Below are 5,515 nucleotides of genomic sequence, written 5' to 3'. Positions count from 1 at the left end.
ATGTTTCTTTATTGGTATATACAGTATACTCCTCTCCCCCCCATAAGCACAGAAAGATACAGAGCCTTCAGAAGGTATTCATACCCCTTGACTTACAGTATTCCACATTTTGTTGTGTTACAACCTGAATATATATATTTTTCTCACCTATCTACACACAATACTTCATAATGACAAAGTGAAAACATGTTTTTATAAATGTTTGCACATTTATAAATACAGAAATTTCTCATTTACATAAGTAATCACACCCCTGAGTCAATACATGTTAGAATCACCTTTGGCAGCGATTACAGCTATGAGTCTTTCTGGGTAAATGTCTAAGAGCTTTGCAAACCTGCATTGCACAATATTTGCACATTATTCTTTTAAAAAGTATTCAAGCTCTGTCAAGTTGGTTGTTAATCATTGCTAGACAGACATTTTCAAGTCTTGCCGTTGATCTTCAAGCCGATTTAAGTCGAAACTGTAACTAGGCCACTTAGAAACATTCAATGTAGTCTTAGTAAGCAACTACAGTGTATATTTGGCCTTGTGTTTTAAGTTATTGTCCTGCTGAAAGTTGAATTTGTCTCCCAGTGTCTGTTGGAAAACAGACTGTGCTTAGCTCTATTTCGTTTCTTTTTATCCCCCCAAAAAACGACCTAGTCCTTGCTGATGACAAAAATACCAATAACAAGTTGCAGCCAAAACCATGCTTTAAAATATGAAGAGTGGTACTCAGTGACATGGTGTGTTGGATTTGCACAAAACATAATGCTTTGTATTCAGGACAAAAAGTTAATTTTTTTTGCAGTTTTACTTTAGTAACTTATTTCAAACAGGATGCATGTTTTGGAATATTTGTATTCTGTACAGGCTTTCTTACTTTCATTCTGTCCTATCACAGCCATTAAACTCTGTAACTGTTTTAAAGTCACCATTGGCCTCATGGTGAAATCCCTGATCGGTTTCCTTCCTCTCCGGCAACTGAGTTTGGAAGGACTTCTGTATCTTTGTAGTGACTGGGTGTATTGATACACCATTCAAAGTGTAATTAATACCTCTGTTTGTGAAATTCACTTGTGTGGGGTACAGAGATGAGGTAGTCATAAAACAAAATCATGTTAAATACTATTATTGCACACAGAGTGAGTCCATGCAACTTTTTATGTGACTTGTTAAGCACATTTTATTTAGGCTTGCCATAAGAAATCGGTCGAATACTTACTGACTAAATTCATTTTCATTCATTTGTAAACATTTCTAAAAACAAATTCCACTTTGACATTATGGGATATTGTGTGTAGGCCAGTGGAACAAAATCTCAATTTAATACATTTTAAATTCAGGCTGTAACACAACAAAAGGTGGAAAAAGTAAAGGGCTGTGAATACTTTCTGAAGACACTATACATGTGCAGACGCACGGTGTGCGCAGACTCACTCACTCACTTACAGATACACAACATGACCAAAAGTATGTGGACATCTGCTCTTCGAGCATCTCATTGAAAAATCATGGGCATTAATATGTAGTTGCTGCTATAACAGCCTCCAGTACTCTGGGAAGACTTTCCACTAGACGTTGGATCATTCCTGCCGAGACTTGCTTCCATTCAGCCACAAGAGCATTAGGGAGGTCCACACTGATCTCGACAAACCATTTCTATATGGACCTCGCTTTGTGCACAGGGTGTTGTCAAGCTGAAACAGGAAGAGGGCCTTCCCCAAAAAGTTGGAAACACAGAATCATCTAGAATATCATTGTATGCTGTAGCATTAAGATTTCCATTCACTGGAACTAAGGGGCCTAGCCCGAACCATGAAAAACAGCCCCAGACCACTATTCCTCCTCCACCAAACTTTCCAATCGGCACTATACATTCGGGGAGGTAGCGTTCTCTTGGCATCCGCCAGACCAAAATTCGTCCGTCGGACTGCCAGATGGTGAAGCGTGATTCATCACTCCAGCCGACACTTGGCATTGTCCATGGTGATCTTAGGCTTGTGTGTGGCTGCTGGGCCATGGAAACCCATTTCATGAAGCTCCCGGCGAACAGTTTTTGTGCTGACGTTGCTTCCAGAGGCAGTTTGGTACTTGGTAGTGAGTTTTGCAACCAAGGACAGATGATTTTGATGCGCTTCAGCACTCGGCGGTCCCGTTGTGTGAGCTTGAGTGGCCTACCACTTCGCATCTGAGCCGTTGTTGCTCAAAGACAATTCCACTTCACAATAACAGCACTTACAGTTGACCGGGGCAGCTCTAGCTGGGCAGAAGTTTGACAAACTGACTTGTTGGAAAGGTGGCATCCTATGACGGTGCTATGTTGAAAGTCACTGAGCTCTTCAGTAAGGCCATTCTACTGCCAATGTTTGTCTTTGGAGATTGCATGGCTGTGTCCTCGATTTTGTACACCTGTCAGCAATGGGTGTGGCTGAAATAGCCAAATCCACTAATTTGAAGGGTTGTCGACGTACTTTTGTATATACAGTGTATATGTACAGAACCAGTCATAAGTTTGGACACACCTACTCATTCCAAGGTTTTTCTTTATTTTTCCTATTTTCTACATTGTAGAATAATAATGAAGAAATAAAAACTATGAAATAACACATATGGAATCATGTGGTAACCAGAAAAGTGTTAAACAAATCAAAATATATTTTATATTAGAGATTCTTCAAAGTAGCCACCCTTTGCCTTGATGACAGCTTTGCACACTCTTGGTATTCTCTCAATCAGGTTCAAAACGCCTGGGATGCATTTCAATTAACAGGTGTGCCTTGTTAAAAGTTAATTTGTGGAATTTCTTTCTTCCTAATATATTTCAGCCAATCAGTGTTGTGACAAAGTAGAGTGGGTATACAGAAGATAGCCCTATTTGGTAAAAGACCAAGTCCATATTATGGCAAGAACAGCTCAAATAAGCAAAGAGAAATGACAGTCCATCATTACTTTAAGACATGAAGGTCAGTCAATCCAGAAAATTTCAAGAACTGAAAGTTACTTCAAGTGCAGGCACAAAAACCATCAAGCCCTATGATGAAACTGGCTCTCATGAGGACAGCCACAGGAAAGGAAGACTCAGAGTTACCTCTGCTGCAGAGGATAAATTCATTAGAATGCACCTCAGAAATTGCAGCTCAAATAAATGCTTCACAGAGTTCAAGTAACAGACACATCTCAACATAAACTGTTCAGAGGAGACTGCATCAATCAGGCCTTCATGGTCGAAATGCTGCAAGGAAACCACTACTTAAGGACACCAATAAGAAGAAGAGACTTTCTTGGGCCAAGAAACACAAGCAATGGACATTAAACCGGTGGAAATATTTATTTTGGTCTGATGAGTCCAAATTTGAGATTTTTGGTTCCAACCGCCGTGTCTTTGTGAGACGCAGAGTAGGTGAACGGATGATCTCCACATGTGTGGTTCCCTCCATGAAGCATGGAGGAAGATGTGTGATGGTGTGGGGGAGCTTTGCTGGTGACACTGTCAGGGATTTATTTAGAATTTCGAGGCACACTTAACCAGCATGGCTACCACAGCATTCTGCAGCAATACACCATCCCATTTGGTTTGCGCTTAGTGGGACTATCATTTGTTTTTCAACAGGACAATGACCCAAAACACACCTCCAGGCTGTGTAATGGCTATTTGACCAAGAAGGAGAGGGATGGAGTGTTGCATCAGATGACCTGGCCTCCACAATCACCCGACCTCAACCCAATTGAGATGGTTTGGGATGAGTTGGACCGCAGAGTGAATGAAAAGCAGCCAACAAGTGCTCCTTCAAGACGGTTGGAAAAGCATTCCAGGTGAAGCTAGTCATCAAGGCAAAGGGTGGCTACTTTGAAGAATCTCAAATATAAAATGTTGAACACTTTTTTGGTTACTACATGATTCCATGTGTTATTTCATAGTTGTTATGTCTTCACTATTATTCTACAATGTAGAAAATAGTACAAAATAAAATCCTTGAATGAGTAAGTGTGTCCAAACTTTTGACTGGTACTGTATATTTACTGGTGTATTCATACAGCCGTACGTTTCTCTGAAACTGTTGGTTTTGGCAGTGCAGGAAATTCTCAGTCTTCTTTCTCTCTTTTACCTCTTCTTCTCCTAGATATATATCAACAGTACTGGTGTTTTTATGTTCTTTCTCAGAATACTTACACATCTTATTTGAACAATCTAAACCTCATTTATACTTACAATTGGAGTCGGAAGTTTACATACACTTAGGTTGGAGTCATTAAAACTAGTTTTTCAACCACTCCACAAATGTCTTGTTAACAAACTATAGTTTTGGCAAGTCGGTTAGGACATCTACTTTGTGCATGACACAAGTAATTTTTTCCAATTGTTTATAGACATATTATTTCACTTATTCACTGTATCACAATTCCAGTGGGTCAGAAGTTACAGAACATACACTAAGTAGAACAGAACATGCACTAAGTTGACTGTGCCTTCAAACAGCTTGGAAAATTCCAGAAAATGTCATGGCTTTAGAAGCTTCTGATAGGCTAATTGACATAATTGAGTCAATTCAAGGTGTACCTGTGGATGTATTTCAAGGCCTACCTTCAAACTCAGTGCCTCTTTGCTTGACATCATGGGAAAATCAAAAGAAATCAGCCAAGACCTCCACAAGGTCTGGTTGTAGACCAATTGTAGACCTCCACAAGTCTGGTTCATCCTTGGGAGCAATTTCCAAATGCCTAAAGGTACCACGTTCATCTGTACAAACAATAGTACGCAAGTATAAACACCATGGGACCACGTAGCCGTCATACTGCTTAGGAAGGAGACGTGTTCTGTCTGCTAGAGATGAACGTACTTTGGTGCGAAAAGTGCAAATCAATCCCAGAACAACAGCAAAGGACCTTGTGAATATTCTGGAGGAAACAGGTACAAAAGTATCTATTTCCACAGTAAAACGAGTCCTGTATAGACATAACCTGAAAGGCCGCTCAGCAAGGAAGAAGCCACTGCTCCAAAACTGCCATTAAAAAGCCAGACTAGTGTTTGCAACTGCACATGGAGACAAAGATCGTACTTTTTGGAGAAATGTCCTCTGGTCTGATGAAACAAAAATAGAACTGTTTGGCCATGATCACCATCGCCATGTTTGCAGGAAAAAGGGGGAGGCTTGCAAGCCGAAAAACAGCATCCCAACCGTGAAGCACAGGGGTGGCAGCATCATGTTGTGGGGGTGCTTTGCTACAGGAGGGACTGGTGCACTTCACAAAATAGATGGCATCATGAGGAGGCAAAATTATGTGGATATATTGAAGCAACATCGCAAGACATCAGTCAGGAAGTTAAAGCTTGGTCGCAAATGGGTCTTCCAAATGGACAATGACCCCAAGCATACTTACAAAGTTGTGGCAAAATGGATTAAGGACAACAAAGTCAAGGTATTGGAGTGGCCATCACAAAGCCCTGACCTCAATCCTATAGAAAATTTGTGGGCAGAACTGAAAAAGTGTGTGCGTGCAAGGTGGCCTAGAACCTGACTCAGTTACA

Source organism: Salmo trutta, chromosome 17 (genome assembly GCF_901001165.1).
Source record: "Salmo trutta chromosome 17, fSalTru1.1, whole genome shotgun sequence".
Lineage (NCBI taxonomy): Eukaryota > Metazoa > Chordata > Actinopteri > Salmoniformes > Salmonidae > Salmo > Salmo trutta.
This window is presented reverse-complemented; position numbering follows the sequence as displayed.